General features: G+C 42.5%; 1 protein-coding gene across 4 annotated transcripts in view; it reads right to left on the reverse strand.

The window, feature by feature from the left end:
* Window positions 1-5,363, reverse strand: part of AZIN1 (antizyme inhibitor 1) — a 30,775-nt gene extending 25,412 nt beyond the window's left edge. For all 4 annotated transcript variants that reach the window (XM_068525526.1, XM_068525525.1, XM_068525523.1 and 1 more), the window contains exons 1-2: window positions 5,031-5,363; window positions 472-609 (exon numbers count right to left, since the gene is read on the reverse strand). The gene's annotated coding sequence lies outside the window, so the exon portion shown is untranslated. The remainder of the gene's footprint in view (window positions 1-471; window positions 610-5,030) is intronic.
* Window positions 5,364-14,094: the final 8,731 nt, after the last annotated feature.

The following is a 14,094-nucleotide window of genomic DNA, read 5'->3' on the forward strand; positions in this document are numbered from 1 at the left end:
CTTGAATCTAACAAGTTAAATGGTTGAATGGCGTGATAAACTACTACCCACACCTCATTAAAACACAAACAAAAAACCATCTCTCCAACTTATATTAAAATCTGGAATAGTAAGATTTCCTAAAACTTACCCTGCAGTATGTACTTAGATATAGTAACAAATAAGGATCCAGCCACTAGTAAACAATGCATACAACTGAATCAACTTTAAGGGTAAGTGGGGGAGTTCCCTGGTGGCCTAGTGGTTATGATTTCAGGCTCTCTCACTGCCATGGCCTGGGTTCAAGCCCTGGTGGGGAGCTGAGATCCCTCAAGCCACCCAGTTCGGCCAAAAAAAAAGGTGGGGGGCGGGGTGGGGCGTTAAGTGGTAAATACAATTTCAAGTTTTGAAAAAGACTGAGCAACAAGAACTCTCCTTTACTTCTATTTTACAAGACCGTCCCTCACCCTCTGCAGATGTGAAAATACTTACATGGACAAGTTAGGAGATGGAACCCCCCTATCATCAGCTAGGTTCCCAAGGTGGCTCAGCGTTGAAGTCGAACTGCTCTCTATACAGCACTTCTCCTAGGCCCTCTGGGTAGTTGTATACTTGGTCAGAAAGTTCGCCCTAAAGAGGAAAATAAAAGTATATAAGTCCAGTGGTAAAAAATGTTAGGTGGCGCTTCAAGAAGGTTAAATTGATGTAAAGATTAAGTGCGGGAAGAAGTTTTAGTTTGAAGTGTTTCATTAAAGCACATTACACAAGATGATGTTTTCAAACGGTTTATCACAGTACCAAGTACTTTTTTATGTAATAAGCATTTCCAAGCTGCTAGAGTACAGAACTGACAGAATTTGAGGTCATGGTCATCTTACCAAGTTACTCTATCTACCTACTCAGTTTCCAGTCTTCACCGAATTTCATTTTTGCTTTTATTTGTCCTCCAAAACCCAAACTTCTAAGTGGCCTAAAATTTTAAGATCTCCAAGTGCCCTCACTAACCTGGTGTGTGTGTGTGCAAGATTTTATATGTATATCTAATAGTCTGAAACTACCCACAAGCCTTCTTCTACTCTCCAAATTCTAAGTTCTTCTTTGCTTAAGTGTAAAATCCTACTACATATCAAAAAGAAAAACATTTTGTGACTTAGCTAATACACTAAGTACACATGTGAAATAACTTCTGAGACCTGCCTTACATATCCGACAAGTAACCTCTTAAGGTTTACCTCCTCCTCATTCCTAATCTAAGTCACTCTACTATCACTAGGAACAACATATGAATGTGAACGTGCTTGGCACACTACAAAATGCTAAATAAGTTTTAGAAGTGGTTTTTACCTATTATGATTTGACAGGATAGACTTATCACCTCTAACCTAAACAGCTACATCTATACTTCTATTTGTAATTCAGTGATTGCTACCTTAAAGTAATACAACCTGACAGTATCTGCTAGAAGATGGGTGGTAAGAAGGGAACCAGAAAAATAATGAAATTTAGGAATTAGAAGAATCTGAGATTTCAGAAGCACTCTAGACACATATTAAGCATATCTCATCTCAACCAGGATAGAGGCACCCTTAGGGGAGGTAAAATGTTCTTTCAATCTACTAGGGGTATCCTGCTCACATGCTCAATGACACTTATGGACAATGAGGCAAAAATCCATACTAGTATGCAACAGTGACTATATCATCACGTTAGATTCCAACTAAGTACTCCAAAACAAAGGTTCCAATTCTTCCCAAACCAAGGTAATTTTAAAAGTAAATTAAAAGCCGACTCACGCTAGCGACAGAGACAGAGTTTATCCTTAACTGTTCTAAGGAATAGGATAATTATCCTGGCTGAGACATTTTCATCCACACCCCCCCCAACCCCGACCCGCTATAGATCAATAGCTATTTTGCTGCTTAATGCAACCCAGGAGCAGTACTGTGAAATGTTGAGAACATTACACTTCAGACATTCAAGAATGTTCTTCAGCAGGATCTCTAAAATATTTCCACCTAACGAAAAAGATACTAGTAGGAAATGAAGGCTCTAAACTATGAAAGGCACCCTTTAATATAAATAAAAGGGGTATAGGGCCATTTACATACAGGATGAACTGAATGTTCACCTGTACAGTCACGATAAACCATAAGAGAAGTTTAAATAAAAATATGAAGGGTTTCCCTGGTGGCTCAGTGGTTGGGAGTCCGCCTGCCAGTGCAGGGGACGTGAGTTCGAGCACCAGTCCGGGAAGATCCCACATGCCACAGAGCAACTAGGCCCGTGAACCACAACTACTGAGCCTGCACGCCTAGAGCCTGTGCTCCACAAGAAGAGAAGCCTCCGCAATGAGAAGCCCACGCACAGTGACGAAGACCCAATGCAGCCAAAAATAAATAAATAAATAAATTTATTAAAAAATAAAAATATGGAAAAATAGAAGGTAAAGGGAAAGATAAATTTTTCTCATTTAGAATGTTTCAATCAGTTGGATCATGTACAACACTGCAATCAAATTCAATTGTTTGAAGAGAATGACCCTTGCTACACTATCTTGGCAGACAGCACAAGGAGAACTAGAGTTAACCGCGTCAGCAGCTGGCCAATAAATCACCAAAAACCTCCCATCACTTTTGACAGTAACTACCCAGAAACTTAGTATCCCCCAAATTATCAGTATTTCTCTGAACAACTTACACTGCCTTTACCAATGACTTTTCAAGTTGTTCTGGGTATTCTTTCCAAAACCCCCAAACCCTAGTCCAATCATGAGAAAAATATCAAACCCAAATTGGGGACATTTTACTGGATATCTGGCCAGTACTTCTCTAGACTGTCAAAGACATGAGAAACTGTCACAAATCAGAGATGACTGGGGAAGACATGACAACTAAATGTAGTGTGGTATCTTGGATTGGCCCCTGGACAGAAAGCACATTAAAAACTGGTGAAATCTAAAGAAAGTCTGGAGTTTAGGTGGGAGTAATGTATCAAAGTCAGTTTCTTAATTTTGACAAATGTACTATCAATACCTCTTATAATAAGGTAAACGAGGTGAGAAGTACAAAGTAACTTCATGTTATCTTTGTAAGTTTTCCATAAATCTAAAATTATTCCAAAATAAAGTTTAAAAAAAAATCAGGCAACATATTCATATAATGGACTACTACTTGGCAGTTAAAAGTAACAATTTACTGATGAATGGATGAATATCAAAAACATTGAGTTAAAGAAGCCTTTTACAAACTACAACGCATACAGTATATGCCTATGGAAGTTGTAGAATAGACTTCCATAATAACTAACCTATATGGTTAGTAAAAAGTCAGAACAGTGGTTGCCTCTGTGGGTTGTGAGGGATGGAGTTTGAAGGGGCAAAAGAGAATTTTCTGGGTTTGATGGCAATGTTCTCATCTTTTGTTAAAGGTCTGGATTACTTTTTTCTGTCAAACTCGTCAAATGGTAAACTTAAGATTTGTACATTTTGCTGTTATGTGAATTTTACCCTATTAAACTCTATTTAATGATATGTGCATACTGAAGTTGGAGGGGTGAAGTGTTCTGGTGTCTCCAACTTATTTTAAAATACATAGAAACATAAGATTGATGAGTGCACAGTGGAATGGCAAATAAAGGAAAATGTTAAGTGTTTACTGAACGTAGGTGAGGGTACAATTCTTTCACTCCCTCTGTTATGTTTGAAAATTTATAAGTTAAACCTGGGTGGCAAGAGGGATGGCACTGATTATTACTTGATTCCGGCGCCTACCATATCACCTATAATCATCAGGAGCCTATCTTTCCTTCTAACTCTTCTGGGCTTATTTGCCTTCATAACCAGCATCTGTACTCTCCTATAGTTGCAAAAGAAATCAAAGGACTGTTAGAGCCTTGCCCTATAATCATTAGCTGTATTTCTGCCAGGCTCGTCCACATCAACCTTTCCTTGATCACACATCAATTCTCTCCCTTGAGTGTCCTCCGGTTCCCATCCAAGCAGGGGGTTCAACGGTGGAAACCCGACGGGACACAAAGCATCTTAATGTATCCACGAGGCAACCACAAAAGCCAGTTAAATCTGCTGAAACATGGGGCCGTAAACTGTGTTCCCGACCGTTTCAGGTCGCCGAACCAGCAGCTTAGCCTAAGAAACACACGTTCAGGATATACACTGGGGAAGGGTTAAAACGGCACCATTAACTGCCAAAACAGTGCTTGATAAGCCACCCAAGCCTACCGCTCTCCCTCTCTCTGCCCTGGAATCGTGGCGTGGCCGGGAAAACGAAGCCATGGTGACTAATCCTCGGGCTCCAGGAGGTGGCTGGGGTAAGTGAAGGCGACTCGGCCCAATCAGGAGCGCCGCAGGGGGCGGAGCAGCAGCCCCGAGGCTTCCAAAAGGGGCCAAAGGCCTCTCGCTCGCTACCTGACACCGGGGCTTCCCCGCCGCCTGGCCCCTTGCGGCGTCAACTTTCCTCCAGCAGAGGGGGGCCGCACTCCCCGCACCCTCGAGCACCCGTCCTCCTCCGGCAGCTGTCACAGGAGGCCGGCGCCAGGCCCGCCCCGCTCCATTCATAACCTAAGGCCGCGGCGGTTGCAACCGGTCGCGCTCCCGCCAGGCTCCCGGAGGCGAAGGCGCGGCGCCGCTCAGGGTCGGGCGGCGGGACCAAGGCCCCTCAGGGCTGCAGCCCGTCCCCCTCCCCGGAAACAGCAATGCACCACGGGAGCGGGGTGGGGGCCGCACGCCGCCCGGAGGCGCCGCCGACCCCCGGCGGCGAGACCCCCGCGCGCGCCCCCCACACATACGCCCTCTCGCCCCAACAGCAGCTGCTCGGGCTCGGCCCGGCGGCCAGCGGCCGCCCGCCGCGCGGCCGCCACCGCGGAAGCACCGGCAGCCGCCACACACGCCGCCATCCGCCATGTTCGAGGCGGCCGGCCGCGGGGCGCTGCGGGGACGCCGACCGGGCGGCGGGGCCCAGCCGGAGGCACCCGGCAGCACCCCGAGGCCGGCCCCGCGCCCTGGCCCCGGCCGCGCCCCTCGGGTCGGTACTCACGTGAGATAACGGCCCAAAGAGTCGGGTAAAGCGTCTTCTCTTTTTAGGCGGAATTTTTAAAGAGGGATGTGGTTACCTTGAGCAGAAATACCCAAGGCGGCCTGGGCCATAGGCTGCGGGGACGACGTGGGGGGAAAAGCGCGGCACCGACACCAGCTGTGCAGCAGTGGCGGCGGCGGCCGAAGGAGAGAAATAGAACAGCGCGGGCAGAAGAAGAAAGGCGAGGGCTGGGTGCGGAGAGGATTCAGCCTCGTCACACCGCAGAGCAGAGAGCGAGAAAGGATGAGAAGAGGCAGAGAAGGCGAAGGAACGAAACACTGCAACCGAGCGAAGAGCCAGAGAGTGTGAGAAGGCGGCGCCAGAGACGCCATTATTTATATCAAGGGGGCGGGGCATAGTGACGTCACAGCGGCCGGGTCGCCGCGGGAGCCGGGCGGAGCGGGGCTGCGGCCCGGAGAGAAGGGAGGGGGCGGAAGAGAAAGCGGTACGGCGCGGAGGGAGAGAAAGGGTCTGGGGCCGGGCGACCCCGCGACGCAGGTGCCGGTCGTCCGGTAGCTTCCCGCCCTCGGCAGCTTCCCCGCCCGAGGAAGACCGCCGCGCGGACGTGGGCGGGCTGGGGATAAGGGAGGTGGCTCCGGCAGAACGCTGCATCGCCCGCGCCCCCGCCGCCTGGGCGCCTGCGCTCACTCCCGAGGCGGGCCCGGGCGCTTTAGGAACTGGGCCCGGCGGCCGCGGCGCCGAGCGCAGTCCGGGGCCATAGGCTGCGCGACGCGTGCACTGCCTGGAGAGGGTGAAAGGGAGGTCCGTGCCAGCCGCCCCCGGAGACTCCCTCCCTCGAGAGCCTCCGCTTTGGAGGGCTCTGTAGGCTGCGCCTGGGGACTGCCCTCCCAGGGTGAAGCTCCAGTCCCCGCGGGATGCAGCGCTCCTTTTTGGAAGCGAGTTCCTAATGGCCAGGACGGCTCGGCCCAGTGTTCGGGTGGTTGCAGAGGCTCGTGACCGCGTGGAAATGTCCCCGTGCTCGCACGTTGCAGTGTGGTGCAGTAGCATTTTTTTTTCTAAAGGAGTGACATTTGTGTCTTCCTTTTTAAAAGAGTTGGTGCAGTCAGACCCAGTCCTTATTAATGAAGGACCAGTGTCGTAGAGGGCATTACCGACGTTACAAGGGCACATTACTTTAACCCCCTACGTCTCGTTGCGCGGTCATTGAATTTTACTACTCCGTAACAAACTTATTTTTACTGGCGAACCTAGGACGACCTGCATGGCTTTTAGTTTATTCTCATCTTTTTAAAATGTCTTCGCTCTACTCATCAGAAACCCTGAGTCCTCCCGTGCTAATGCCTTGCAACTCAGACTCAATGAAATATGTACTGACACACCCCTCCAAAATCTTTGAGATAAAGACCCAGACTTTTTTCCTCTGGTACTTGCCGACCGTCTGTTTACTTTGTGAGCTGCACTGTGGTTGATTACTAAATCATGAGATAAGAAAGTAAGAGAGAGAACATTCCTGAGTAGAACGGTAGCAACGCTGAAATGTACGCTCTGGGATGAAAGTATTAGGTAGAAATCAGGAGCTGTGGACTTTTCCTGATTTCATATCTCCATACTTCACTCTGCTGTCTCTTGATTTTCTCTTTCACTCTATAAAAATTATTTTCGCTTCAGAACATTTATAAGCACAGCACTTTACTAGACCCCGTCCCTGGTGGAGGGAGGAGGGCTAGAAATGAATACCCCACTTGAAATCTTGCTTACAATCTAGCAGGGGAAATAAAACAACTACACAAAATAACTAAATTGTTGACAGATAAATAAAATGTTGCACGGAACCTAGTGGAAGTGGGAAATGATTGCAGCTAAGTGAGAGAAAGGCTGGTGGGGAAAGGTAGAGATAGATTTTGAGAGCAGACATTCCAGACATGGGAAATAAGTGATTTTGAGAGCAGATATTCCAGGCAAGGGAACTATGTGAGAGAAGGCACAGAAATGGGCCAGTTCAGAGAACCGAGTGACCTTTGTGACTCCAGCTTAGGGCATCGTGTTGCAAATGAGATGGAAAAGGTGGGTTAGGGTGAGATCAAGAAGGGATCAGAGCTTGGACTTCATTCTGGAACCATTTAATCAGGGACATGATATACTCAAAGATATTTTTAAAAGATTACTCTGGCATCAGTGGAATTGAAAACAGAAAACGTGGAAGAGGGAGACAGTGAAGGATACTCTTATAGCAGTTAAGAAGAGTACCAGGAGTTTCAGAATAGATGGGAGGGAAAAGTCAAAGAAAGAGTAGAGGTAATCTTGAATGTCAAGGGAAAGGAGAACTTGTCAAATGATTTGGAGATATGAAACTAATCAACAGGGAGAATTCTGGAATCATGAACAGAGATAGAATGACCTAGTTCAGAGGGAAGACTATGAGCCTTCCTTGAGCATAGTTTGAGCTGTTGATGAGATATCCATGTAAAAATGGTCCAAAAGCCCCTGGAAACAGGGAGATCTGGAACCCTTTTGGCTGTGAATTTGGGAGCCTCTCCTACAGACATGATAATTAAGGAAATGTTAAGGTCTACAGGAAAAGGGATATAAGCACAGGACTTAGAGAAATGCCAGAGAGAAGATAGGCCAGTAAAGAGGACCAGCCAGAGGAGTAGGAGGAGAATCACAGTAGTACCATGTCAAGCCATTCAAGGAAGGTGTTTCAAGATGGAATGAATGATCAGCATGTCATATCCCTGAAATGGCTGAAAGGGGGTTCTGATTTAGGAAAATGGCAAGTCATCGGTAAACTCCAAACTCAGGTTAAGAAGTCTGGATTTTTAACCCAAAAACGTTTCAATCATGGGAGTGATTTGAATTTTAGAAAAGGGGAGAGTGTAGGGGTGGGAAGAAAAACGACTATACATGTGTGGCAGGGAGAACACTTGGAAAGCTATTATAAGGATCCAGTAAGGAGAATGATAAGGGCCTGAAAACAAGTTATGTGTGACCTTTAACTGAATTTCAGTGGAGTGGGAGGCACAGATATGTGGCAGAGGTTCCAGTGGGGAGCAGCTGAAGTGAAGTCAGTGAATGTCCACTCTTTCAACTGGATTAGACCCTAATCCAACACCATTTATACAATGAAGCAACCCAACAATTTATCATTCAGACTATGTGCCCTCACAATTAGTATTTGTGTATTCACATCTAAATAATGCTAGCTTTTAATGAATACAATAGAGCCTTAAAAACTGTATTTCAATGAACTAGACAACATAGTATGTAACTTTAACAGAATGATAGCTGCCTAATGAGAACAGCATATTTAATTGCGTTTCGAGTTCGAGGTTTGGGTTTTTTTTGCCAAGTCAGGTTACACATACACAAAAACACAGGTAGTGCCAGAGAAAGTATTATCATTAAATAGAGAGCCTTAAGATAAAATGATATAATACCATTTACACTTAGATCATACTGGTCTGTTGATTCAAAGTTGTTTGCCTTTGTGCCAGTAGATATAAAAGACTGAATGAATTAGATTGTTGATAAAGACAAGTCACTCAAAAAACAATGGGTAAACCTAAAATTACTAGCCTGTAATAGAAATATCTTGTAGTCACATATATAAATGTGACAAAATAAAGAGCCCAGTGGTAACTGAGAGTGAAAATCCTAATTTAATGGGAATGTTTAAAGAGAGCTTAATAAGAATTTCTATTGCTAAGGTACATTCTTAGAGTACGCCTTATTATGTAGAAAAGCAAAATATATAGATTTCAAATAGTTAAAACATTCACACTTTAATATGTTATGATATTTCAGTTGTCCACCACATCTTTTTGTGCACTGATAATATTCGAAAAAGCTAACTTGCTTATCAAGAATCTGGTGCTATGTCTTTTACGGACAGGTAAAAATGAGTAATTACTTGCTCTGTAAATTACTTTGCTGAGCACAGAGTTCAGATTATACACCATTCTCTCTTTGAACAGAATGGATATAAGGTGCTATCCTTTATTTGCTAAGAATTTGTTGTTATAATCTTTTAGAGTCGTAATTCCTTTACCTAGGTTGATTTTCACCTCAGATGAGGAATCACTTAATTTGGAAGGAGACTTTTTATTGTCATATTTAATTTTTTTTTCTCACAAAATGTAGGGATCAGGTCAGCAGGGGTTATGTGGCATTCCAGTCCAGGTACCCTGCATCCCAGCACTGATTTGAAATCGCTCATGTCCATCACCCATATCTTTGTCCACAGGACAATTTGAACTATAGAATAGTATGCCTGGCAAGCAAAGGGTGAGAGAGCCCAGATACAAACCCAGTTTGAGGGAAAAGAATTTTTTTCTATTTTCATTGCAGTGGTTGTGTATGTCATTAGATATGGGTCAGCATATCTCCCAAGTGATTTGGATGGTTTCTAAGATAAGCACGTCATAAGCAATACACTGACGTCTTTTATTACTTCAAGAAATAACAAATTACTCACTGTTAATTTAAGAGGACTGTTTTGGAAACCTGTGTAAAAGGGCAAAGCAATAATCCAGCTTTACAAATTAAATGTAACATACAAGTATTCCCTCGTGCTCCAGTGGTTAGGACTCCAAGCTTCCACTGCAGGGGGCACGGGTTCGATCCCTGGTCAGGGAACTAAGATCCCACATGCCACACAGCTTGGCCAATAAATAAATAAATAAATAAATAAATAATTTAAAAATAAATGTAACATACATGACTAGAATAATCAATGGACCTGACCCATGAGTTTACTCCCTGATATCTTTCTCTAATCCTTGGAAGTTAGGAAATCCTTGGAAAATTAATCTCATTTTCACTTTGCTGTCAGGCATTATCTGATAAGTGTTTTGTTTGTTGGGTAATACATAGCAAGATAAGCTTGTATCTCTCTGTCTCAAAACAACTTCCTGGCAAACATCCTAAACTTTTTGGTTCAGGGCATATAGAATATAGGAGCTCTGAAATCTATTCTTGTCCAGTTTGAATTATGGTTTACTCTATTTTTTAAAATAAATAACCTAGCCTAGGTGCTGTCACCTGAGCACCTAAATGATTATTAATAAGTAACTGCGGGCTACATTTTATTTAATGAGAATTTTTGTTACTTTGTCATTTAACTTGAAGTTTTGCAAGTTCTCAGATAAACATTTATATCAATCTAAATTTGCTTTACCTAATACTAACTAAAAGGAGAAAAGGCCATGCAGTAAAGACAATAAAAGATTAGTTCCTTCTTTACTTAAATAGGGAGAAGAAACGTAAATGACTTGATTTCACAAAAATAATATTTTTGTGTCATTCAACCATCTGTAACAACAGTAGTTTGAGAATCTTCATTTCATCTAGGTCCTACTTGTCTAAATCACTTAATTCTAAGCCACCTCCATTGCTTTTATTTATTTATTTATTTATTTATTTATTTATTTATTTATTTAATTTTTTTGGCCGCACAGCATGCAGGATACTAGTTCCCTGACCAGGGATCGAACCCGTGACCCCTGCAGTGGAAGCTCAGAGTCCTAACCAGTAGACGGCCAGGGAATTCCCCTCCATTGCTTTTAGAAAATGTATTCCTCATTCCTTTGGGAGAACATCTCCCCTGCCATACCCTGAGTTCTGCTGGGAACTGCTACCTTCTCAACCTTCTGCCTTGCTGGGACAAAGTAACCAGTTTAAGGGTTGACAACTTCTCACCCTCTCTTGGGGGCAGAGGCAGCTCAATAACGATTGGCACATTTTTGATTCAGACCTTGGTTGGAGGGAGGAGGAATGGACGAGGGAATCATTTTTTCTATGGCTCAAGTCATGACAGTATGAGCCAGGAGCTGCTGCCATAAGGGTCCCAGTAGAAAGCTATGTGAGAAAATGAAGCCACTGCTCATCATGAAGAAGGGATAGTCAGCATTCTAGTTGTCCCATTTTTCTTGCTCTTCAGTTATGCCAACAGAAAAATTCGTCTTTCTTACTTAAGTTTTTAGTTCCAACTAGCTTTCTGTTACTTGCTACTAAGAATCAAGGCCTACACAGGAGAGTGAAAGGAAAAGACCTTCATTTAGGTTAACAAAATCAATTGCATGGGAATTCCCGGGCGGTCTAGCGGTTTAGTGCTTTCACTGCCGTGGCCCTGGTTCAATCCCTGGTCGGCAAACTAAGATCCCACAAACCGTCTGACCAGCCAAAAAAAAAAAAAAAAAAATCAATAGCACAAGTACAAGACAGGAGAGACCTATTGTTCATTAATTATCTAAATAGTGCCTAGAGAAGGTAGTTGGCCACAAGCTTGCCATGAACTGATAAGGCATGTGTGGAATTGCTAAAAAACAAAAGCAAAACAAAAAAAAACTTGAATGCAATAATTTTGAACATTCAATAAATTAATGCATTAACAGAAGTACAGGTTAGAAGGGAAGTAGTGGTTTGGTTTACTGTTTTGGTCAGAAACCAACGAACAGAAAAAGTAACATTTTGGGGGGAAATTTTTATTGTTGTAAAGTTCAAGGTAGCACATCGTACAGGAGAATGAAAATGAGATAGTTTGGAGGAGGATAGCCATAAAGGTGAGGAGGTCTAGAAACAACATATTATTAGGAGTGATAAAAATATTAGAGATAAACTGGGGAGAAAAAAACACAGGGAAAATGAAAAAAAAGTAAAAGCAAAAGCTACAATTTTTTATACACCAAGTGCCAGGCACTAATGCTAAAGCCTCTTATATTATTATTTAATTCTTCAGTAAGTTTGTCAGGTAGGTCTTACTATGCCCATTTTACAAATGAAAACACAGAAGTACAGTGAGGTTATGTAACTTGCTCAAGGTCACCCAGCTAAAAAAGAAAAGGTCCAGATTCATGTCCAAAGATGTCTAATGCCCAAGACCCAGCTTCAAGCCCCTCAACTATATTGCCTCTTTGGACTCATCTATAGACTATGTCAAGCTCTACAAGTGGACAAGAGAAACTACAGTGTCAGTCCAGACAGCGGAGCTAGGACCAGTGGGTTTCCTTGGCTAGATGTGCTATCTCATTCCTCCCCTTGAGTTTCCACAAGGTTTGGTTTGTGCCTTTCTATAGCCCCTTTAATTTCTTGTCTTATGTTATTGTAATTATTGTCTGAACTTTGTGAAAAGTTCACAAAGCTTCTTTATGGCAAGGATTTTATTCTTATTTTTTTAATCTGATGGAACACTCAGCACAGTGCCTTGCACATAGACCTCTGATTACTTCCTAACAGTGTAGTAACTGGCAGTGCCCTAGGATGTCTTGTGGAGCAGAAAGCTATCAATATCTTGTCACTGGACTCACTCAGAGATACAGAGGGGATTTCTGCCCTGGGAGGATGTTGGAGAAGAGGGACCTCTTAGACACTTTCCTTACTTAATCACAAAGTAAAGGTGAAACATATTCATTACTACTCATTAAATGTTATTTTTTAAAAACCAGCAAAATTTAGCATTATTTTAACTTTAAATGTGATGATTGCATATTAACATATGAAGTTCTATTTCTTTATAATGCATTATTTACTCATACTAAAATTAGGATGCATTTTATCTGTGATTAGCCATTATTGATTCCTCCTCCTCCCCAAGGAAATCAATAGCCTACAGTAGGAAAAAAAAGAAAAAGAAAAAGAAAGAAAAGAAAATGCCTCTAATTTGAGAGAACTGAATAGTGCTTGTTTGTTTGTTTTAATTTTAAATGGTAGTCATAAAAATGGAGATAAACTATCCAAGAAAAACTGGGGTGTTTTATGTTTACTTGTGTGCCTAATTACCAAGAAAAGAGTGTTTGCTTTTCAAAGAAAGTGAAGAAATAGAAAATGAGGGACACTATAATAGTATAACATTAAGAATGCTTTAAAAGAAAAAAGTCTCAGTCATTGTTCTTTGTACACAAAAACAATGGTGCTTAACAACATATTTGATTCCTAAGTCAAATTTCCAGCTGCCAGCAGCAGCCCTTGAGTGGGAGATGATTTAACACAGAGGGTCTGTGTTGTGGCATGCCTCTTACTTCCCAGGCACCGTACCCACTGGCAGCAGAGTTACATGACTATCAAGCACTGGGATCCAACATTTGGTTGCTAATACCACAGTAAAATGATGAACCAAACCTTTTAGTTGTTGGAGAACAATGGTCAGAAAATCAAAATCAATATTCTTCCAAATATGATGAGCTGGCATTACTCAGGGCCTCCCGTCACTTCTTGTTCTGCCTTCTGGTTGCTTAGATCTGGGGGAATTAGATTAGACTGGGCCAAAGCCTGAGTGATCAGACAGCCCCAAAGAGTAATTCAGACTTACAGGAAAGAAATGGGACTACCCATTCTACAGTGATAGCCCTAGTCATGAGGAGAGAAGCCCTTAGAGAAGCTCCATAATGTTCTGTCATTTTTGACACTTTGGGAAACTGCCAAACCAGCTTACTTGAAGTTCAGCCATACTCATAATCCTACGCATCCAGAATACTGAATGTATGGGTGAGGAAAGCAAGAAGGTACTAGAATGTGTGTCAACTATGGGGGCCTACAAAGCTCACAGAATTAGTAAAATCAACAATGAAAAATAAAACTAGAATTTCAGCTTTATCGTACTAGAGTAATAGCACTGAAAATGGGAGAATAGCCTTTGTGTTTTTCCTAAGTACATTCTAAATTGTAATCTTAAATTTCTGAATTATTTCATGCAAGTTTTTAGTTGATCAGTGTGCTCATAAAATATTTTTAGAAAACAGATGAAACTTAGGAGTGTTAATTTAGTAAAATGGGTATCAAGATCTTGTAGACTGTGTTAAACTATTAGGATTTCTAAAGATATATTTGAAATCAAATGATAAAATCCTGTGAATCGCTCAATGTTTCACATTTTGATAAGATTGGAGACTTTTCAAATTAGGAAATATTTTCTTCACGCCTGCCATATTTCCACTCAACTTTAAAATCAGTACCTAAGAACGCCACAGTCCAAATTATAATCGTTGGATAAACTTTTTTTTTTTTTTTTAAATAAATAGGTATTTTTTATAGTGGGTAATGTGAAGACTTAAGATGAAATAGATTGAGA

The sequence above is a fragment of the Eschrichtius robustus genome, chromosome 17 (assembly GCF_028021215.1).
Source record: "Eschrichtius robustus isolate mEscRob2 chromosome 17, mEscRob2.pri, whole genome shotgun sequence".
NCBI lineage: Eukaryota > Metazoa > Chordata > Mammalia > Artiodactyla > Eschrichtiidae > Eschrichtius > Eschrichtius robustus.